Source organism: Pinus tabuliformis, chromosome 5_2 (assembly GCF_031772625.1).
Source record: "Pinus tabuliformis cultivar Carrire ecotype Pingquan chromosome 5_2, CPIR1, whole genome shotgun sequence".
Lineage (NCBI taxonomy): Eukaryota > Viridiplantae > Streptophyta > Pinopsida > Pinales > Pinaceae > Pinus > Pinus tabuliformis.
Genome location: NC_142306.1, coordinates 635,612,441 through 635,638,062, shown reverse-complemented (window position 1 = coordinate 635,638,062; position 25,622 = coordinate 635,612,441). Strand labels below are relative to the sequence as shown.

At 38.1% G+C, this 25,622-nt stretch overlaps 1 pseudogene; it reads right to left on the bottom strand.

Moving 5' to 3' along the window:
- Positions 1-721: 721 nt before the first annotated feature.
- Positions 722-1,484, bottom strand: LOC149160655 (patatin-like protein 5 pseudogene; annotated as a pseudogene).
- Positions 1,485-25,622: the final 24,138 nt, after the last annotated feature.

The following is a 25,622-nucleotide window of genomic DNA, read 5'->3' as shown; positions in this document are numbered from 1 at the left end:
CAATCTCTATTTGATTTCTACTATATGCATTAGTAAAGGTTTATAAATTGAAGCATCAATGTTCTTCGAGCATTCTAAGGAACTATTTAAGATCGCCATGGACATTCCTAATTATATTTTTACATTATGGTATGCATTGATGATTAATTGTACAATGATTACAAACCTATTAATGCAGTAAGATCCCAATTATCTCGTTTGTATTATTTGAGCATTCTCTCTTGAAATGGGCATTGTTCATTTTTTTCCTATCTCCTTCCATAATTCAAACATCCACTATGTTAGTGGGTTCATTGACGAGGATTCATTCAATTAATGTATTCTTGTTTTCTTGGCCTCGAAACTTGTTTGTCCAAAAGTTTATTGCCTATCTCTCTCAGCGCCTGAAGATTTTAATCTGTTTCCAGATCCAGTGCACTTCTTTTTTCTTCTAAGTCGGGTTCCTGATGCCCAATTATAAGCAATCTATTAGTTCCACAATCCATATGGCTGATTGTGTGCAAACAAGAAACAATATTTATGCAATCTGTAAATATAATTATGGAATTGTACTTTATATAAATATATAAATTAAGAGGTGCAAGTTGATAAAGGCCTGGATTCTTAGATAGTCATCCGGTTGTTGCAACGATTGGAACGCGACAGATGCCTGAATGTCGACAATAGCTGAACTGGATTGCATAAGTATGTCAATTAAAGGATGTTTATCGTCCTTACGTATCTATCCCAAACAGCCCCCTTCTGCAGCTTGCTCAGCCTGGTAACTAGTTTTTGACTCTCGAGTTCGAAGAGAAAGCACCAGACACTTTGTCAAGGCGTCTTCTTTTGAATCCAGAGCCTGCTGTATTTGAGTCAATGGCCAATATGGAATACTGTACGGTCTACTGATAGCTTGTTTGGTCAGGTGGTTTATCGCGAGTAACATCTACAAAATTATTTGGGCACATCTGTCAAATGATGGAAACATAAACATAAACAGAGCATCAAATCAAATATATATATATATATATATATTTTTGGGCACATCTGTCAAATGATGGAAACATAAACATAAACGAAGCATCAAATCAAATCAAATCAAATCAAATATATATATAAACTGGGCATTACTGGATTGTTCGCTCCAACTCCCCCGTCTATGAGGTTAAAGCTGATATGCGTATTAAAGTGATAAGGGGGAAGAATTGTCGGAGCGGCTGACGTTCCAATGCAGGCATCGAACAATTTTGCATCATCATTGTTGCCCTGCGAAGAGATTTATAAAATATATTATATTGCCGCATTAACTGGAGTTGGCATTAGTGGCCGACCAGTTCACATTATGATACAAAGTTTACCTCAAATTTTGAGAAGATTACTGGATACTGTATATTGATATCATATGTAAGAATCACAATGTTGGTCAGCACCTCGTGTAATTTCGTATCCCCCAATGTTTCTCTGATGATCTTGTGCAGTGGATCCCCAGAATATTGGGGAACCATGGCTGAACGGTAAAGGCTTTTTGCCCAATTCAACATTATATAATAATTTCTCACTCCCGTGTTATCGAGCTAAGCGGCGTGCTACTCTGAGGGCATTAAATACCCAATATATGGCTGGTTAGCTCCAGCCATCCCAATATGGAAAGAGCTAACCAGCCATATGTTGGGTATTTAATGCCTTCAAAGCAGCACGCCACTTAACGCGATAACACGGGAGTGGACAAATTCGGCATTATATAATATTTTCTCACTCCCGTGTTATCGAGCTAAGTGACGTGCTGCTCTGAGGGCATTAAATACCCAATATATGGCTGGTTAGCTCCAGCCATCCCAATATGGAAAGAGCTAACCAGCCATATATTGGGTATTTAATGTCTTCAAAGCAGCACGCCACTTAACGCGATAACACGGGAGTGGACAAATTCGGCATTATATAATATTTGCTCACTCCCATGTTATCGAGCTAAGTGGCGTGCTGCTCTGAGGGCATTAAATACCCAATATATGGCTGGTTAGCTCCAGCCATCCCAATATGGAAAGAGATAACCAGCCATATATTGGGTATTTAATGCCTTCAAAGCAGCACGCCACTTAACGCGATAACACGGGAGTGGACAAATTCGGCATTATATAATATTTTCTCACTCCTGTGTTATCGAGCTAAGTGGCGTGCTGCTCTGAGGGCATTAAATACCCAATATATGGCTGGTTAGCTCCAGCCATCCCAATATGGAAAGAGCTAACCAGCCATATATTGGGTATTTAATGCCTTCGAAGCAGCACGCCACTTAACGCGATAACACGGGAGTGGACAAATTCGGTATTATATAATATTTTCTCACTCCCGTGTTATCGAGCTAAGTGGCGTGCTGCTCTGAGGGCATTAAATACCCAATATATGGCTGGTTAGCTCCAGCCATCCCAATATGGAAAGAGCTAACCAGCCATATATTGGGTATTTAATGCCTTCAAAGAAGCACGCCACTTAACGCGATAACACGGGAGTGGACAAATTTGGCATTATATAATATTTGCTCACTCCCATCTTATCGAGCTAAGTGGCGTGCTGCTCTGAGGGCATTAAATACCCAATATATGGCTGGTTAGCTCCAGCCATCCCAATATGGAAAGAGCTAACCAGCCATATATTGGGTATTTAATGCCTTCAAAGCAGCACACCACTTAACGTGATAACACGAGAGTGGACAAATTCTGCATTATATAATATTTGCTCACTCCCGTGTTATCGAGCTAAGTGGCGTGCTACTCTGAGGGCATTAAATACCCAATATATGGCTGGTTAGCTCCAGCCATCCCAATATGGAAAGAGCTAACCAGCCATATATTGGGTATTTAATGCTTTCAAAGCAGCACGCCACTGAACGCAATAACACGGGAGTGGACAAATTCGGCATTATATAATATTTGTTCACTGACGTGTTATCGAGCTAAGTGGCATGTTGCTCTGAGGGCATTAAATACCCAATATATGGCTGGTTAGCTCCAGCCATCCCAATATGGAAAGAGCTAACGAACCATATATTGGGTATTTAATGCCTTCAATGCAGCACGCCACTTAACGCGATAACACGGTAGTGGACAAATTCTGCATTATATAATATTTGCTCACTCCCGTGTTATCGAGCTAAGTGGCGTGCTGCTCTGAGGGCATTAAATACCCAATATATGGCTGGTTAGCTCCAGCCATCCCAATATGGAAAGAGCTAACCAGCCATATGTTGGGTATTTAATTTCTTCAAAGCAGCACGCCACTTAACGTGATAACACGAGAGTGGACAAATTCGGCATTATATAATATTTGCTCACTCCCGTGTTATCGAGCTAAGTGGCGTGCTGCGGCTGGAGCTAACGAGCCATATATTGGGTATTTAATGCCCTCAGAGCAGCACGCCACTTAGCTCGATAACACGGGAGTGAGCAAATATTATATAATGCCGAATTTGTCCACTCCCGTGTTATCGCGTTAAGTGGCGTGCTCCTTTGAAGGCATTAAATACCCAACATATGGTTGGTTAGCTTTTTCCATATTGGGATGGATGGAGCTAACCAGCCATATATTGGGTATTTAATGCCCTGAGAGCGGCACGCAGAAAGAGCTAACCAGCCATATATTGGGTATTTAATGCCTTCAAAGTAGCACGCCACTTAACGCGATAACACGGGAGTGGACAAATTCGGCATTATATAATATTTGCTCACTCCCGTATTATCGAACTAAGTGGCGTGCTGCTCTGAGGGCATTAAATACCCAATACATGACTGGTTAGCTCCAGCCATCCCAATATGCCCCTGTCAATCATTCATATAAAATTAAAAATTAATTGGTTGTGCTTTTTGTATATATCCAAAACAAAGTTATACTGTCATGACACACTACTTGTTAGACAAAACCCTTTTGCCATTTCCTCTTACAATGGCATATTTACGTGGTTTTTCTCTCTGATGGTGTTGAGCATCAAGCATTAGAGTGGCTGCTAATTAATTCTCAAAAATTAGACTGAAACCCTAAGTGTTCTATATATATCACTTAATGGAGGTGGTGGAAGAATAAGAAAATCTACCGTCATCGAAATGAAACTTACCAGGACGGTGGTGGAAAAATAAGAGCACAATTTTTGAAATAAAACTGCAGTGAAGTAAACAGCTGGCGCGGTTTTTTGGCACCATCTGGAGCTGCTAACATAGCAGATATCAATCCTCCAATGCTAGTTCCTGCGATGATGTCGAAATAATCAGCTATTCTCATATCTTTGCCGTCAAGATCCCGTAAATATAAACACATATACTCGGTTTAATACAAGGATAATAAATCCAATTATATCACGATTTTTCTTTCAATCCAATATTTATAACTTTACTTGGAGCTGTTTCTCGAGGAACTCGAGGATTGTTGCTGGAATGATCCCACGGACGCCTCCTCCGTCGATGCTCAGGACTGTAATCTTATGCTCAGCCATATCTGCAACAATCTGCGCAGTACACACGTAACGAAACGAAGGGGAACTAACGGTGTAAATATATAGAAAATAAATGTCTTCGCAGTTCCGAGACTCAGATATCTGTTAGAGAACCCAAGGCAGACTAAGCTACTGCTACAGAACCCATTGTACTCAATCAACTTCAATCTTGCCAAAGCAACAACGAATATATATATATATATATAGCTTGAAGCACAATGAGAGATTGATATGAAGGATCATGCAATGTGTATGCGGATTTATAGTCCGCTCACTGCTGTATGCAGGCTGTGCTAGCTGTTTAGTTGGGCCTCGTGGAGGACGTCATCACACAGGTTCCGGAGGACGTCATCACATGTTCCATAGCACGCAAAGGATGGCGCGACGGGCTCCATTGCTGCTGCGAGTTTCGACAAACATATATATGTGCGCGCCTGCGCAGCACTGCAAATGGGCAACCCATTACCTTGTCTTCCGCAATTGTTGGGTATTTTTAAATGGAGAAAATACCAAAACCAAATAAAAATTCACCACAGAGACAATGCTCTGTTTACTCTGTCCAGGATCTTTTGACAAGAACCTCTTAAAATCAAAATGACTCAGAAGACACCATTACACAGTCACAAAGCATTTCTATTAATTAAAAACAAACTGAAACTCTGTTACATATTTCTTCCTCTGTTCAAAGAGGGAATTACAAAAACAACTCTGCTGCTCTCACAGATTTTCCACTGCTGTGGAAATTACATACACAGCTCTCTGTTCTTCAAAAACTAAATCAAAACATTACATTGCCATTTCTTTATCGCACTGCTGTGCATTTACAAAATAAGAATCGCACTCACTCGTACCTAACCACCCCACTCACAACATAAAAAAAAACTTACATGAACTAACTACACTCACGGGCTCGACACAATGTTTTATATAAAACATACATCCCAAAAAAAAACTGAACTACCGCACGTAGTCTATTTACTACATCATAAAAAAAAATATATAAAAAAACATATAATAATATATGCCCATGACTATATTAAACACATGGGACGTATGCCCATTATCTCATTAATGGCCGCCACCAAAACTACGTAAACACATTAAAAGTATTTAATCCCCTTCTCGGCGGTCAACAAAAACTTCACGCAAAATCTGACTTGTCGTGGGCCCGTGCACCTTCCGGAGATCGACGGCGGAGATCGCGCGTCCAAAATACTTGGCTGATCCAACGAGGTTCGCACACCAACCTCCAGCAAAACAAACGGACTTTAGCGTCCGGGGAAAGCAGTTTTCGGTCGCTCGTACATGGGACGCGTGGCGGCGAGTGAGGGTGTTCGGAGCCTCCGCTACGGAAACCGCCTTCAGCGAATGGTGGTGCGGGGAGACCAGGTGGTTTTCCAAAAGACCACCGCGCGCTGTAAAATTACAAATTTAACACTCCCCTTTAATTTTAACAGCCGCACGTTCGGTCATTCCCAAACACTTCCTCAAAAATTCGAAACTCTTCTGAACCAGTGGCTTTGTCAAGATGTCCGCAACCTGTTCTTGGGTCCTGCAATGTTCTAGGACAATTTCTCCATTGTTCACCAATTCTCTGATGTAGTGAAACCTTGTGTCAATGTGTTTCGTTCTCTTATGAAACACTGAATTCTTTGACAAAGCAATAGCTGAGCTATTGTCACAAAAGACCACTGTCGCTTTTGCCTGCTCTTGGCCTAAGCTTCTCAACATCCTTCTCATCCATACTGCCTGACATGCTGCTGCTGTCGCTGCCACATATTCTGCCTCTGCTGTAGATAATGCTACAATAGACTGCTTCTTAGAAGCCCATGAAATGGCTCCTGAACCCATGTTAAAAACATAACCGGAAGTGCTCTTCCGATCATCTACACTTCCAGCCCAATCGCTATCAGTGTATCCAACCAAATCTGAATGTTCTGAGGCATGATATAAAATTCCAAACATTTTAGTGCCTTTGACATACCTCAAAATTCTCTTTGCTGCCTGCCAATGTGCCTCCTTTGGCCTCTCCATGAACCTGGAAATCAAACTAACAGCGTACATAATATCAGGCCTAGTAGCTGTTAAATACATAAGGCTGCCCACAATGCTTTTATACAAGCTAGAATCAAAATCCTTGCTGCTGTCCTCTCTGTTGAGCTTTAATCCCATCACTGTGGGAGTGATTGCTGCCTTGCACTCTTGCATGTTAAATCTGTCCAAAACTTGATTTACATATCTTGCTTGAGATATAAAAATTCCTTTTTCATTTTGATCTACTTCTATGCCTAAGAAGTATCTCAACAAACCCATGTCAGTCATTTCAAATTCATTCTTCATGACTGATTTAAAATTCTCAATAAGATAAGTATCATTTCCAGTGAAAATAACATCATCTACATACAAGACAACAATTAAAATTTTACCATCCTTTTCCTTGATGTAGACTGTGGGTTCTCCTTCACATTTGTCAAATTCATTCTCCAATAGATATGAATCTATCCTGCTGTACCATGCTCTTGGCGCTTGCTTCAGCCCATAAAGAGCTTTCTTCAATTTGCACACTTTGTGCTCTTCTCCTTTCTTCTCATATCCGAGAGGCTGTTCCACATAGACCTCTTCCATTAACACTCCATTTAGGAATGCTGATTTCACATCCATTTGGTAGACTTTCCATTTGTTTTGAGCTGCTATGGACAGCACTGCTCTCACGGTTTCCATTCTTGCAACCGGGGCGAAAGTCTCCTCATAATCTCTCCCATACTGCTGCTTGTAGCCTTTGACAACCAGCCTTGCTTTATGCCTTTCAATCTTGCCTTCAGCATTGCTCTTGGTCTTGTAGACCCATTTCACACCAATGACTTCTTTGCCTTTCGGTAGCTCAACCAAATCCCATGTTTTGTTTCTCTCTATGGCATTCATCTCTTCATCCATAGCTTCTATCCATTTCCTATCTTTAATAGCTTCTTCAAAATGGATAGGATCATCAACATGACAAAACAAGGCAAATAAGGAATTCATTCCTTCTTCATAAATTTCACTTAGATTTCTAAACTTCTTACCTCTTTCACTTGGTGTGCAAGTGCTTGAAGATGCACTTGAGTTTCCTCCTTGTGGTGTGCTTGGAGAAGCACTCTCATTGATCCTCAATGGTGTACCTTGCTGTTCTTGTGTTGGTGCTGCTGTTTGGGGATTCATTTCAGCCACTTCCTCTTCATCCTCATCATGAGACAAACAGCCTTTAATGTTCACTGTTTTCTCTATGCTTCCATCCCAAGCTTCCTCTTCAATGAATTGAACATCCCTGCTGACAAAGAACTTCTTGGTAGATGGAATGTACAGCCTGTAGGCTTTGGATTCATCACTGTATCCAATGAAGATACACTTCTCCCCTTTGCTGTCCAACTTCCTCCTTAGCTGATCCGGAATGTGTGCATAGGCCACACACCCAAAAACTCTCATGTGGGTGACTCCTTGCTTTCTCCCACTCCATGCCTCTTCTGGCACCTTGTTCATCACTGCTTTTGTAGGACACCTGTTTAGTATGTAAACTGCACAATGTACAGCTTCAGCCCAATACTCATTTGGCAAGTGCTTTGCCTTCAACATGCTCCTTGCCATCTCCATGATGGTTCTGTTCTTCCTTTCAGCAACTCCATTTTGCTGTGGGGTGTACCGAGTTGTGAACTGTTTATGTATTCCATTTTCTCTACAGAACTTTAGGAATTCATTGGAGATATACTCACCTCCTCTATCAGTTCTCAATACTTTTATGTGCAGCCCGCTTTGGTTCTCCACAAGTGCTTTGAAGTTTTGGAATTTCTCAAAGACTTCACTTTTGTTCTTGAGGAAATATATCCAAGTCCTTCTTGTAAAATCATCAATGAATGTCAAGAAATATAGGCTGCCAGCTAATGATGGAGCTTGCATTGGTCCACACAAATCTGAGTGGATAATCTCTAAGGGTGCCTTTGCCCTTATACTTTTCCCTGATGGAAAACTCTCTCTATGTTGTTTGCCCAATATACAACCTTCACAAAGGCTGTCCGGCTTTTCTATCAACGGTAATCCCTTTACCATTCCTTTTCTGCTCAATAAGTTTAGACCTCCAAAATTTAGATGCCCGAATCTCAAGTGCCATAACCAGTTCTCATCCTTTGGCACGCTTTGGAAGGCCTCTTGGGTGACTGCTGCCATTTCCTTCTTGTTCTTCAAGTCTGCTCTTATTCTAAGAGGGAACATTCTGTTCCTTGTCATCTTCACTTCAGCAATGCATCTTTTGCTGGGTGGTATATCTATGATGGTGCACACATCATTTACAAAGTAAACATTGTAACCCTTTTGGATAAGCTGTCCAACACTCAATAGGTTACATCTCATTCCGGGGACATAGTAGACATCTGCTATGGTTTTCCTTTCTCCTTGCTTTGTAAATATTTTTACCTCCCCTTTTCCCATAACAGACACTTTACTATCAGTTCCTAGAGTGACCTCTGATTTCAAATTCTGATTTAAGGCTGAAAAGAGGGCTACATTCCCTGTCATATGGTTGCTGCAACCTGAGTCTAAAAACCATATGTCCTCACTATGTGTTTCAGCCATGTTACAAGCTAACAGGACATTTTCTTGACTGTTGTTTTCTCTTGTAACATTTGCATTTTGTCTGCTGTTCATATCATGCTGTTTCTTTCTACAATCACTAGCATAATGTCCATACTTTTTGCAATAATAGCATTGAACATTAGATTTATCATACCTTTGTCCTTGAGCCTGATACTGTTCTCTTTGTTGGTTGCTCCCTTGACCTTGGTTCTGATTTGGATTGCTGCCTCTTCCTTGTGCATTTGATGGGCTGTTCCTTCCTCCTCTGTTCTGGCTTCTGCCTCTTCCTCTTTTGCTTCCTTTGCCTTGACCTCTTCCTCTTCCAAAGGACATCTGGGTCTTGAAGGCTTGCTCAAGGGATGAGTTTTCATTCCTACTCAACCTCTGCTCATGAGTTATCAGTGATGCATGTAGCTCATCAACTGAATATCTTGAGAGATCCTTTGTCTCTTCAATGGTGGTGACTATGGCATCAAACCTTGAGGGTAAGACCCTCAATATTTTCTCCACTATTCTTCTATCTTCAATGGTTTCTCCATGAGTTCTCATTTGTGTGATTACACCAATCACATGAGTGAAGAATGATTCAATGTTGTCTGACTCCTTCATCTTCAAGTTTTCAAAATCCTTTCTCAGCATTTGCAATTTTGCTGTCTTCACTCTCTCCATGCCTTGATAGGCTGTCTTAAGGGTTTCCCATGCATTGTGTGATGTTTTAGCTGCTGCTATCCTTGGGAATATACTCTGGTCCACTGCTTGATACAACAAGACAATGGCCTTTGCATCCTTCTTCCTATTGAGCTTCAGCTGATCCTTCTCTCCCTGAGTTAGTGCATTGAACTCATTTTCATCTGCTGGTTCCTCAAACCCATATTCTACTAGTTCCCATATATCTTGAGCGATGAACAAAGCTCTCATGGTTATAGACCAGTAGTCATAGTTCTTCCCATTAAAGTGTGGGAGCTGGGTGTTGAACATACCCATGCTTGTGCTTGCCATTCCTTGCATCTTGAACTATGGTTTTAAATCCTTGACTGTGATTTTTTAAAAAAAAAAACTGACTGTCTTCAGCAATAACAAGAGAAATGCTTTTGGGGAATACCTGAATCCTTCGCTGTCTGAGTCTTCTGTCTGCCTGAGAGGTTTTGCTGCAGCAACAACCTTCTCCCTTCAGCTTCTTTAACTTTTTAAAGAGCCTGGGCCTGCTCTGATACCACTGTTGGGTATTTTTAAATGGAGAAAATACCAAAACCAAATAAAAATTCACCACAGAGACAATGCTCTGTTTACTCTGTCCAGGATCTTTTGACAAGAACCTCTTAAAATCAAAATGACTCAGAAGACACCATTACACAGTCACAAAGCATTTCTATTAATTAAAAACAAACTGAAACTCTGTTACATATTTCTTCCTCTGTTCAAAGAGGGAATTACAAAAACAACTCTGCTGCTCTCACAGATTTTCCAATGCTGTGGAAATTACATACACAGCTCTCTGTTCTTCAAAAACTAAATCAAAACATTACATTGCCATTTCTTTATCGCACTGCTGTGCATTTACAAAATAAGAATCGCACTCACTCGTACCTAACCACCCCACTCACAACATAAAAAAAAACTTACATGAACTAACTACACTCACGGGCTCGACACAATGTTTTATATAAAACATACATCCCAAAAAAAAACTGAACTACCGCACGTAGTCTATTTACTACATCATAAAAAAAAATATATAAAAAAACATATAATAATATATGCCCATGACTATATTAAACACATGGGACGTATGCCCATTATCTCATTAATGGCCGCCACCAAAACTACGTAAACACATTAAAAGTATTTAATCCCCTTCTCGGCGGTCAACAAAAACTTCACGCAAAATCTGACTTGTCGTGGGCCCGTGCACCTTCCGGAGATCGACGGCGGAGATCGCGCGTCCAAAATACTTGGCTGATCCAACGAGGTTCGCACACCAACCTCCAGCAAAACAAACGGACTTTAGCGTCCGGGGAAAGCAGTTTTCGGTCGCTCGTACATGGGACGCGTGGCGGCGAGTGAGGGTGTTCGGAGCCTCCGCTACGGAAACCGCCTTCAGCGAATGGTGGTGCGGGGAGACCAGGTGGTTTTCCAAAAGACCACCGCGCGCTGTAAAATTACAAATTTAACAGCAATGCGAGTTCACTGACCACTCTATATTCTGTGTTGGCCAATGGGTCATTTTTATGTGTTCACTTACAATGGAATCTTTGATCCATGTGCGTTTATATATTTTCCTACGCATGTTCCCCCTGAATGCAAATGATTCATCTCCTCGCCATATTTATTTAATAGCTATTCCTCGCCATATTTATTTAATAGCTATTCAATAACTTATGGCATGGTACTTCATATTTCTTCTTTAAATGATAAATTCAATTACATTAAAAATAATCATAATTTTTTGGTTGGAGAAGAACTTCCTTATAGCTCACTTGTCATCACTCTGCACCGTTGCATTATAGGTTAGACTATTGGAGGATGTTGACTCGTTCCATCACGCAATGGTAGTTGGAGGTTCAGTATTAGGTCTTCTTTACGTATCCCACAATACTGAAGGAACCGATTTGGACGGAAAAAGATAGGAATTAGATTGTCCGTGGCATTCTCAAAATGGAAAGTGTGAGAGCAAAGTTATGTGTGTAATACTATGTTCAAAGAGGCTTTTGCATTTTAACTACGTGAAAGGGGCTTAGAAGGGGGCAAAATGGCAAAAAAATAGAATTTAGAACTAACTTAATAACTAATTAAATCCCTCTTCACATAAAACATTACCAAGGTAGATCCATCTTAAGTAAAAACATCGATTCATCTTAAATACAGATCTAACAAGAGCCATCATAGATCTATCTTAAATATAGATTTAACATGAGCCAAGAGAGATCTAATTTTTTCACTTGTAAATTTATTTATGAAGAGAAATTATTTGAATGTTTTGTATAGTTATTTATTAAAAAAAAAAAAAAAAAATTGATGAACATGGCAAAATTTCATCTTAAATGATAGATAGATAGCCTTACACATCATATTTTGCTGTAGAATAAACCTCTTAACTCAATAAGAAACCAAATAGATTCACAACGTCACTCTACATTGCCCGTCCAAAACTTATCTTAAACTTGATATTCATATCTTCAGATTTTCTACTTATTTTTTGTGCTTTCATATATTTGTAATGAAGTTATTCGATATTCATATCTTCAGATTTTCTACTTATTTTGTTTCAGATTTTCTACTTATTTTGTGTGCATTCATATATTTGTAATGAAGTTATCTTTAGTGAATCATTCCCGGACGTTTTAATCAAACAATAGGTTGGGTTTCCAATTATTTATTTATTTCATTTTAATAGAAAGACTATGAGCCATTTTTATGTATTAAATGTGTATAGTCACCCAGTGTAACTTACAATGGAATCATTGATCCATGTGCTTTTATATATTTTACTATTTATGTTCCCGCAAATCAAATGATTCATCTCCTCGCCATATTAATTTAATAGCTAATATATAAATATAATTATAATAATAATTCAATTATTAACTCATAGCAAAGTAATTCAAATTTCTTATTAAACTTATAAATTCAATTACATTAAAATTAAAAATCATAATAATAAATGAAAATAATTTAATTCTCTAGCAGCAGAGTCTATCTTGATAATCTACCACCTTTAAAATTATAATTATATATATATATATATATATATATATATATATATATATATATATAATATAGAGCAAATAAAAAAATAAAAAATATGGTTAAAAATATTTAAATATTTTGGCCTCTATAAATTTTGGCGAGAGAGCAGCGAGCAACCAGAAAAGAAATGGATCAAAAGGGTAGCGGGTCGGGAACAACAAACCAACGACGATGACGTTTTGTAACAGGAAGAATGAAATGAGACATCTTCAAGATAAATTGTTTCATTCTAAACTTTTGTGATGTTTTGCGCATACTAGTTGTTAGGCATTTTCCGTAAAGATCATGGTAGGAATCTCTTTAAAATAGCTCGTAAAAAATGTCATAGGGATAGAATCTCGATAGAAATTCGTGTGAAATTATCTCTAAGTGACATGTGGCCATTAGTTTTTGGGTGTTTTGGAAGGCCAAGTGGACTTTCTTCAAAGGACATGTGGTAGCGATGCAGAAAAATAGTTCACACACAAATGATGTGGCAACTGATGTGGTAGTGACATAGCAGGTGAAGCTAGGGATCTGCATCAGGGATTGGTCTTTGAAAAGGAATTTAGTGTTATTTTTTTCCATTTGTTTATGAAGGTGGGTCATGGGCCATCGCCCACTACCCCACTGGGATGAGAACAAGCATTAGAGACTCCATGAACGACAAACAATGGGTCGTTGATTGAGGTCGGTTCTTATAAATATTATAGGTCAATGCGTTTATCCAGTGGTTGATTACATATCTAAGGGGTAATGGGTTTGGTGCCTCGAGTGAGTTGGTACTCACAAAAATTGATGTAGTTAATGGCTAAAGCTTAGAATTATACCATAATCAAAACACAAGTTGTGGTTTTTTCATGCATATGTTTACATGTTTATTGTGTTCAAAATTTTATGTGGTCAATAGCTTTCTATGCGCATTTGTTTAATTAATTAAATAAACAAGTGTAAAAATTTGTAGAATAATGATCCCCTGACTTTTTAATATTCCTTGATTCCCCACACTTAGACCATAGTTCACTCGCATGGTGCCAACTCATTCCCATCAAGGGGAAATTAACATAAGCCATAAGGGCAAGCACTATCTTGAAATGAGGACTAAAAGAATATGCCATGATCAACCACATTGTTCTATAGATACCACATAGATCCCACACCATTACATAGATCAACTAAACATACCTAATACAATATTAAGAGAATATAAAATGTAACAAAAATAATTTAGATAAAAATTGTTTCACAAACCTACCAATCATAACAACCATTATATATGTATGTATGTAAGAGACCATACAAAAAGAGTCAAAGTCTTCAATTTTATCTTTATAATCAATCAATTCCTTTTAAATTAAAATTTAATAAATGATCTTCCCTCTATTACTATCATTTAAAAGTAAAAAACCAAAAAAAAAAACCACATAGAAAGATATCATATTCCATACCATTTTTCTATACTTACGAGAAAAATAAAAATATAACCAGATTTTAGGATCTTTGCCAAGCTTACATGTCTTGCGGTAGTTAAGGAATAGGCTTTTATTGCATGTTCCTCATTATTACTTTCAATAAAAATGATTGCACATATTTTTTTATGCCTCACTTATCAATCCAATCAAATCATTCCATTTTCATTGCTTTCATCCAAATATTGTGAGATTATTCATTCTACTTCATATACCTCAAAATCCATTCGATTTATGAATTGTTGGATTCTTTTAGGTTTTTCAAAGGATTTAATATTCCAAAATTTGAACTTTCCCTCCGTGTTTCTAATATAGAGAGAATGAAAAACTACAAGGTAGTGAGTTCATTTCATAAGTTTTTAGGTATAATTTAGTTCTATAACTTAGGAGTCCATTAAAAAAAAAGTCATGATTTCAATTCTATGTAAAAAAAATCGAACTGGCTAATAGTTAAGTTTATAGTAATATTAATATTTGGGTTTATTATATTAATCATGTTATTTATAATCTTAAGGTTTATAGTACTAATATAAAGATTTAATATATTAATTGTAAGATTTAATATTAATCTCTTAAAGTTTATAATTCTAGTTTTTATAGGATTTATATTATTAAAAATTCATATTAATAATATCAAAATCAATATTAATATTAATAAAGTTGTATTATAATAATAATAATAATAATAATAATAATAATATGGTTATGAAATCTATCCAATGTTGGAATGTGGCATCACAAAATTAGTCAAGGACATTTGTTAATGTGGTCGACTATACTTGAGTATGTTTGACAGTCAACATTCTTCAATTTCAATCAAACATAATCGTGTATTATTATTACTACTAGTACTATTAATAATGAATATTAATAGTGAAACATAGTTCCTTATTGTGATTACTGACTAGTATTAATAGTGAAACATAGCCAACCACATTAGTCAACAAAGTCAAACTAGCCAAAGTCAAAGTAAAAGCCAACTGCGTCATATTGCAATATTAAAAAAATAATCAACCAGATTTATTAATGTGGTTGACTATGTTCGATTATATTTGAAAAACAGAGTAAAAGATAGTAAAAAATAGTTAAAGAAACTCAACCATAGTAAATGTTTAAATAGTTGACAACTATATTCAAATTTGGTCAAGCATAATCTACTATTGCTATTATTGATTAATATGCATAATCAAAGATGTTTTGATGTTGGAATGGTACAAATGTTTATCCAATGTCAAATTGTGATAAACATTGTCACAATCTTACATTTTATTGCAATCTATCCATCGTTGCATTGTGACATCACAAAATTAGTCAATCACATTTACTAATGTGGTCAACAATGTTCGACTATGTTCATTAACTATGTTTGAAAGCAAACACTCTTCAACTTAAATGAAACATAATTGTCTGTTATTATTACTGATTAATATTAATAGTGAAACACAATCAACCACATTAATCAATCAAGTCAAACAAGGTCAACATTTATAGTCATTGTTTAAATTGTTGACCATGATCAAACATCGTCGCAATCTTCCATTACATTGCAATTTATCCAATATCACATTGCGACTTTAGAAAACTTGTCAAACACATTTACTAATGTGGTTGACTATATAAAATTATGTTTGACAGTGGACACTCTTCGACTTCAATAAAACATAATGAGCTAGTAATATTATTTATTATTATTGATACTCAAATATAGTCATCCACATTAGTTAAGCAATGTCACCCTCTATAGTCAATGTTTAAATAGTAGACAATGATGAAACTTTTTCAACCCTATGTTTACCTTATTTAACAATAGTTAACCTCATTCACCATATTTAACATTCGAGTTTATAATATTAGGCATTTTAATATGGGTTTTTAATAAGGAGTTTAATATTAGGGTTTATAATATGTAGGGTTTAATATTAGGGTGTAATTTTAGGCTTTATAATATTGGGTTCAATATTGGGATTATAATATTAAGGTTTAATATAGGGTTTGAAATATTAGATTTAATAATACTCGGTTAAAAATATTTAGTTTTATAATATTAAGTTTAAAATATTGGGTTTTAATATTAGGGTTTATAATATCACAATTCATAATACCAACCACATGCACAACCACATTGTAATTTATCCAATGTCATATTGCAACATTACAAAATGAGTCAACCACATTTAGTAATGTGTTTGACTATGTTCGATTATGTTTGGTAGTTAACACTCTTTAACTTCAATGAAATATAATCAAATATTAATATTATTGATTAATATTTTTAGTCAAGCATAGTCAACCACATTAATCAAATAATGTCACCCATTATATTCAATGTTTAAATAGTTGACTATGATGAAACTTGGTCAATGTTGTGTTTACCATGTTTAACCATACTCAAACTCATTCAAAATATTTAACATTTGGGTTTATAACATTCGGTATTATAATATTAGAGTTTAATATTTGGGTTTATAATATTAGGGTGTAAAGTATTGGGCTTAATATTAGGGTTTATAATATTATGGTGTAATATTTGGGTTGATAATATATAGGGGTTTGTAATATTGTGTAGAAGGTTAAGGTTTATAATATAAGGTGTATAATATATATAGTTTAATATAAAGGGCTTATAATATTACGATTTAATATATTAGTTTTGATAATGTTATAATTTTATATTATGGTTTATATCTATGAGGGTATCAATGTTAATTGAAACTTACTCACTTAGTTAAATATTTAACTGATCCTTACTTATATTAAAGCATTACTATTAAAACCCAATAAGAAAACCTAATACTATTATTATTATTATTATATTTATATATTAATTAATAATAGTATGATAATATTAATATAATAATATTAATTATTATAATTATAATATATTACAATTATAATATAGTAATACTAAAACCTAATTATTATAGTTATATATTAATTAATATTGATATTAATATTAAAATTATACGGCTATCATACAACTAATAATCTTTAATGTGGTTGATATTCGTCGATAGTTGAATATCAACCACATTTATTAATGTGATTGTGCTCGTTATATTCCAATAAGTCGATAGTTGAATATCAACCACATTTATTAATGTGATTGTGCTCGTTATATTCCAATAATTAACTTATTTCATAGTTTTAAATATTTATTATTAAACCTACAAATTCGATTACATTATGTATTATCTAAATCAATTAAAAAAATTCTTATTGTAGAAACATTTTATATAGTTTCACTATTTTACATTTCAAACATTTATTTAGTTTTAATCTTTTGTCAAACTTGTTTGAAATCTAGTAAATATTTGTTGGGATTTTAAGTTTCAACTATGTAATTTACACAATCCAAGTGTTTAGAAGTGAAAGTATGTAGAACCATAATAGGTCAATCATAAGTAGCATCTCCCAAGAACTAAGAGGGATCAAATCTCTTGAGGTGCAATGTTAGGGTCCCACCCTAACCCCCTTATTTATGTCTTGGGATCACGTCATAGTCAAGAGTCAATAAAGCCCATATTAATATTTGTAAGTGGTTAACCCGCAATTAATGACGGGACCACAGTTAGTTGCAAATGGGCGGAAGTATTAGATAGATGGTAAATGGGCGGTAGTATTAGATAGATGGTATTAATAAAACCCACGATATTGGCCCGTGGTATTGCATGTATGAGTCATATATAAAGGATACAGACTCCCTGCGAGGAGCATCGTGTCTTGTTTTGTAATCGAGCTCTGCTCTATTGGAGGTTGGCCCTCGAAGAGGCCCGTGAACATTTCTCTTTGAATAATAAAATCAATGCTATTCTGTGCTCTGGGTATATTTTCTTCGCATATTTGTGTTCTCGGTATCTTTTCTTCGCAAATTCTATGTTTGGGTATTACTTTGCAGGTTAAGAGCATAACAAGTGGTATCAGAGCACTTTCCAGGGCTCGGTGGGATCTCCAAATTTTAGCAATTTTTTTTTTGGCTAGAGACGTGTTCGGCGTCTTTAAACCACGGGATCTGTCGCTAAGCGCATAAACCTGCGGATTTGGGGAGGCATGCACGCAGGAAATACAAGAGGTGGTCACGTCTATTGGACTCCCTTGTAACCCCTGTGGGTACCCCTTCGAGTAGTAGCGCATTAGACAGAATCGCGCACGGACTGTCTTCCACGTACCCTCTGGGTATATAGGAAGCCCCCTAGCTCCCTTGAAATCTCGCCATAGATAAACCTTCGACCGTCTTGTGGCTACAATACACCGAGAACAGCACTCAGAGAGACTACTCGCCCGTACGATAGGGTAGTCGGGTTGTACGGCTAAGGGTACGGTCGATCCTCCTTAGTTAGAGCCCTGAAACATTGGGCCGAGTACTACTGTCAGACCCTTATGTATATTGCGATCTATAGCACGTGACACTCCTCAATACCATAGTTCCCTTTCTATCGAGGGATCACACATCACCTATTCCAGATCAGCCAGGGCAGCAGCAGCAGACATCAGTCCTGCAGCTCCATCAGATCAGCAGAAGCAATTGTTCCACCATTCAGATCTCTCAGATCCACCAGATCAGAGTAGTTGTGAAGGATTCCTGTCCCTGGATATAATTTTCGCAGGACTTTTGGCGGCATTGCCATTCTAAGGATTTGGCGACTACAGTATTGATCAGGAAGGAGTAAAACTCCGTTAGGAGTTTTCCGAAAAAAAAAAAAAGTCTGATATCTTCCGGGGCGCTTATTGGTGACCTAGCCCATCAGAATCAGGATGACGAGCTGAGCAAGGTGGTACCATTCAATTTCTTAGTAAAAATTTTTTAGGCGGTCCCAATTTTTGTCCTCAGGTTGGTGTATGGTAGAAACTCGCGCCCAAGCGATGGCCAATGAAAGGATCGACAAAATTGAAGAGCATGTGCACTCCCTCCAATCGGCGGTGAAGCTTATCGAACTTGAGCTTAAAGGAATAAGTAACCAGATAGCTGATGCACTCCCAAAGGGCAAGGAGCCAGCCCACGAGGAGGCGTATAATGGCCATGAATACCATGAGGGTGAGTCTAGCCACTCTCATCACGTCTGGCACACCCATCCACCACCTAGTCAGCGACCTCCCAAGTTGGATATGCATAAATTTGACGGTTCTCACACGTCCGCATGGCTAGCACAAATGGAGCAGTATTTCCAATTAAATCATATCAAAGATGAGGGGACTAAGCTTATGGTGGGCACCATGTACTTCGTCAATGAACGATGGCAATGGAAGGAATGGCATCAGCATTGCAATGGACAGTTTCGGGATTGGGCCCAATTTGCCAAAACTCTTCGCAGTCGCTTTGAACAGGAAGACTCTTTCTTGGGGCATCTCACTAAGCTCCGACAGACGGGTACAGTGGAGGAATATATTACTGCTTTTGAAGCCTTAGCCTTCCGCACTAGGGGTCTCACAGATGAGTTCTACATGGAATGCTTTATCAGCGGTCTTAAAGAAACCATCAAAGCTCAGGTTCTACTCCACCACCCTCCCACATGGATAGAGGCTTGCTAGGTAGCCCGTAAGGTGGAACGTGCATTAACAGCCCAATCTAGCCGGCCCAACATCCCCGCTAAAGGTCGTCCCTCACAGGCTCCCAATACGACTTAGACACTTAAGATTCAAAAGGTGTCACCTGCAGAAATGGCCGAAAGAAGGAAGCAAGGAATATGTTACTACTGTGATGAAAAATATTCCCCGGGTCATAAATGTAAAGAGCACAAGTTTTTTCAAATAGATGCCACTGACTACAGCTCCACCGAGGAAGATCCACCACTTGAGGAACCGGAGGAGATCGAAGAAGATAACCAAAAGGAAATTGTATCTGATGAACCAATTATTTCGCTAAATGCATTGGCATGAATATCTTCCCCTCAAACTCTCAAAATCAGGGGTTTTCTTAAACATTTCCCAGTAGTAGTCTTGATTGATAGTGGAAGTACCCATAATTTCATCCATCAAAAGATCGCTGAAGCAACACATTGTTTCGTCCGGGCAGTTTCTAACTTCCAAGTCCAGATTGCAGATGGGGGCACAATGAAATGTGAAGGTCGCTGTGAAAATGTCAAAATTCAAATGGGGGATTATCAATTGAAAACCCACATGTTTGCAATACACATGGGGGGTTGCGACATTGTCCTAGGCGCGGAATGGCTCCGCACTCTTGGGCCAATCACAATGGATTTCCAGGAGTTATATATGAGTTTTAATAAAAACAACTCCACACATACCCTCCGTGGACTACAGGCGAGAGCCCCCTCTATCATCAGCTCGCATAGAATGGAAAAATTGTTAAAAAAGGGCCATCATGGAGTGGTAGCTCAATTTAATGCCATCCAGGTAGTAGACACCATGTCTCCGCCAATTCATCCTGAGATGCAACAGATTTTAAATAAACATCAGACGGTCTTTGACAAGCCTCATGAGCTTCCACCCTCGCGAGGGGAACATGATCATAGCATCACATTGGTTCCAGGGGCCCAACCCCCAAATGTGTGGCCATACAGATATCCGTTCACCCAAAATAATGAAATAGAAAAAATCATCAAGGAATTGTTGGAAGCAGGTGTCATTCGTCCCAGCATTAGTCCTTATTCATCCCCAGTGGTCATGGTCCTCAAGAAATATGGGAGTGGCGGATGTGTCCTGACTTCAGGGCCCTCAATAAGTTAACAGTCAAAGATAAATTTCCCATCCCAGTGGTTGACGATTGCTGGACGAACTCAATGGGGCTCAATTCTTCACTAAGTTGGATCTTCGCTCAGGCTATCACAAAATTCGCATGAAGGAAATCAAGATTCCCAAGACAGCTTTCAGAACTCATGAAGGCCATTATGAGTTCCTCGTCATGCCATTTGGTCTCTGTAGTGCCCCCTCTACTTTTCAGAGCCTTATGAATCACCTCCTCAAACCATATCTCAGAAAATTTGTCCTTGTCTTCTTCGATGACATCCTCATTTATAGTGGCACTTGGGCGGCACATCTTCAGCATGTAGATCTACTGTTGCAACTGCTCCGAACGCATAAATTATTTGTCAAGATGTCTAAATGTTCGTTTGGCATGGAAGAAGTTGAGTATTTGGGCCACATTGTGGGGCGTGAAGGTTTCAAGGTGGACCCCAAAAAGATCCAGGCAATGCAAGAATGGCCTCAACCTAAGACCTTGAAAAGCTTGAGAGGATTTTTGGGTCTCACAGGCTATTATCGTAAATTTGTCTGCAACTATGGCTGCATAGCGAAGCCCCTAACGCAACTCCTAAAGAAAAATTACTTCTTCTGGAACGAGGAAGCACAATAGGCATTTACCGCTCTCAAAACCGCCATGTGTTCCACTCCTGTCTTAGCACTACCGGACTTCACCAAATCATTTGTCATTGAATGTGATGCTTCGGGAACAGGTATTGGAGCGGTCTTAATGCAGGAAGGGCGACCATTGGCCTTCACCAGCCAACAACTAAGTGGGAAGAATCTGGGCCAATCTACCTACGAGAAGGAAATGATGGGCATCTTACATGCAGTCGAGACCTGACGACCTTACTTGTTGGGGCGACATTTCCAAATCTGCACAGATCATCACATTCTTAAATATTTTTTCGAGCAACGCCTATCTTCCCCACAACAAAATAAATGGTTAGCCAAAATGCTGGGATATGATTATGAGATCATTTACAAGAAAGGGAAGGACAACAGGGTAGTAGATGCATTGTCGCGCCAATTTGAGGAGGAAAGTACTCTGCTCGCAATTTCCCTCCCCATTCCCGACTGGATTGAAGAGGCTCGCAGGGAATGGTTTTCACATCCCGGGCTCTCCCAACTCATTTCTAAATTGCAGGTAGATCCTAATTCTAGCAAGGGCTACTCATGGCAGAATGATATTCTTCGCTACAAGGACAGAGTCGTAATATCGCCAACATCCACCCTCAAAAGTCGCATTTTGGCAGAATTGCACTCATCTCCCATTGCAGGACATTCGGGCTTTCAGAAGACGTATGCTCGCACCAGAAGATCATTTTTTTGGGCCGGCATGAAACAGGACATCCTTACCTTCATAGCAGAGTGTGACGTCTGTCAACGCCACAAAGGGGAAACCGTCAACACACCAGGCACATTACAACCATTGCCCATTCCGGCGTCAATTTGGACAGAGGTCTCCATGGATTTCATTACAGGTCTTCCAAAGTCTGGGAACAAGTCAGTCATCATGGTGGTTGTGGACCGACTGTCGAAGTATGCTCATTTCTGCGCCCTACCCCACCCATTTACACCAACCTTGGTTGCTCAAACTTTCATGGATCAGATCTTCAAATTGCATGGCATGCCCACTTCTATTGTGTCCGACCGTGACCCAATCTTCACCAGTAATTTTTGGCAGGAGCTCTTCAGAATACAAGGCACTCAACTCAAACTCAGTACTTCATATCATCCGCAAACAAATGGTCAAACCGAAGCCGTCAACAAATGTCTAGAAACCTACCTTCGGTGTTTCACTTGAGAAAAGCAACACCTTTGGGTACAGTGGTTACCTCTGGCGGAGTGGTGGTATAACACCAACTATCAGGCCACCACCAAAATGACTCCTTATGAAGCAGTCTATGGACAACTTCCGCCTTCCCCTACTTCTTATCTCACGGGATGCTCCAAAGTACAAGCCGTGGATCAACTCCTACAACACCGCGCAACCATGCTTGCCCATCTGCGTGAGAATCTTCATCAAGCTCAGAACCGTATGAAGCAACAGGCTGACCAACATCGCTCAAAGCGCCAATTTCAAGAAGGGGATCAGGTCTTTTTGAGGCTGCAACCATATAAGAAAACATCACTCAAAGACAAGGGTTGTCAAAAGCTCTCCCCAAAATTCTACGGACCATACCAAGTACTTCAGCGCATTGGAGAAGTGGCTTACAAGTTGGCTTTGCCACCTACAGCAAAAATCCACCCAGTTTTCCATGTATCGTGCCTCAAGAAAGGGATTGGGAACAATTTCCGAGTTCAAACCAGTCTACCTGAATTGGACGAAGAAGGGTCAATCTGGCTTCAACCTGAACAGGTTCTAGACACACGAGACAAGCACCTGCACAGCCGCATGATTAAGGAGGTCCTCGTCAAATGGAAAGACACCTCTCCGAAAGATGCAACTTGGGAACCAGCCACTATTCTTCAGCAGTTTTCGTAGCTTCAGCCTTGAGGACAAGGCTAGTATTAAGGGGGAGGGCATGTTAGGGTCCCACCCTAACCCCCTTATTTATGTCTTGGGATCACGTCATAGTCAAGAGTCAATAAAGCCCATATTAATATTTGTAAGTGGTTAACCCGCAATTAATGACGGGACCACAATTAGTTGCAAATGGGCGGAAGTATTAGATAGATGGTAAATGGGCGGTAGTATTAGATAGATGGTATTAATAAAACCCACGATATTGGCCCGTGGTATTGCATGTATGAGTCATATATAAAGGATAGAGACTCCCTGCGAGGAGCATCGTGTCTTGTTTTGTAATCGAGCTCTGCTCTATTGGAGGTTGCCCCCTCGAAGAGGCCCGTGAACATTTCTCTCTGAATAATAAAATCATTGCTATTCTGTGCTCTGGGTATATTTTCTTCGCATATTTGTGTTCTCGCTATCTTTTCTTCACAAATTCTATGTTTGGGTATTACTTTGCAGGTTAAGAGCATAACATGCAAACTCATTTTCAACCTTTACACTCTCAAAAAATGTCTACATCTTGAAAAATTTGATCCCTCTCAAAACTTGATAAGTACAGGGTTAAAATGAATCTATACTAGATTATGATAAATGTGTTTTTCAACCACGGAAGCGACAACGAGAGGGGTTGCCTTTTGCCTCGATAAACAAAATGAGTCACAATTCTCTTGGCGATTGGGTATTTCGACCAATGACCAAGTTGAATATGTAGCACTATGGCATATCTTATAATTGGAAACAACAAAAAGAATTCCCAATAATTTAATGATTGGGGATTTAGTGATCGTGGTTTTACATGTTTAAAAAACCACAAAAAGATCAACTACCACCCTTCCTCCCATAAAATTTTGTCAATGTGTATAGGTATCTAAATTTTTAGGTTGCTACACTAACAAATAAAGGAACCACTTTGGAATAAGGGTTAATGCAGAAGGGTCAAAGTTCAACAATTTATCTTCCCTTGTCACGATGATTTTGGAACTATATTCATCCTGCAAGTATTATGGAAGGGTTTGTTCCAAAAAAAGAAACTCAGATCTAATGCCTCTATAAAGCCTCTGTAGTTTGAGATAATATTCATAATATTGTCTAAAAAAAATTGTTTTGAATTTGAGGCTTGATTATCTTGGGGTAAACCTATTGTAATTATGCTTATAAGTCGCATGTGCTTAATTTTGTCTTGTTTATCTTCCAAAATAATAATAATATGTTAATTTTAGGTCATTGACTAATTAGATGTCAAATTAAAATTTTGGATCTCTTATATAGGAAAAGGGACTCTTTGAGTATGGATATTCGACTATGGTATATCGATTGGTGATTTCAGAGCATCACATTCGTTGTTTCTTCTAGCACATTTCTTGCTCTATTCTGTGCTCCCATCCATTTCTTGTGTGAGGTGAGCATTTTGAAACTAAGTATTTAATATATTATTAGAGTGGAGTTTGATATATAAAGTTACATATTTTTTCAAATTCAAGGCATTAGTAGCAGTTTTTCTGGTGTTTTCTTTCAAAGCAATTCAACAAATTTTATTCAGCATACATGCATTAATTTTTCTCTAGAGATTTTTCTATACGAATAGACACCCTAGGATTAAATAGAAAATTCATGAGATTAGAAACTGAAAATTGCATTCAAGTCTTATGTGATTAACAAGAATGAAAATTTTTAAATCAAGGTAATCAGTTTAGATGGGCATAAGCACCTTTCTATAGCAATATTTACTGATAATCCATTCAATCAACAGATTGACCAAGTGCCAATTTGGAGATGTGAATGTAAGCTCAATAACCTTATACTAGCATATAAAAACCATTTTGATGGTTAGAAGTCTAAATAGCGATTGAATTAGAAATAATATGGACATGCTTGGAGACATTATGCACTTGGTCAATAGTATTAAGTTTTTTGATATAGACCTTGTGAGGGATCATAACATATAATTTTTTGTTACTTACTTCCAAGAGTTGAAAATTTTGGGGACAACTGTGACCATCATTATTATACACAGTAGCTGGTGGGGAGTTTCTTTGTTTCTTCGAAAACATCTTAATTGAAAAAATTACTATCTGAAGTGTTTACCAGGAGTATGTCCCTACTTCAAGTCAAATTTATAGCTGCTTGTGAGTTATTTGTGATGATATTG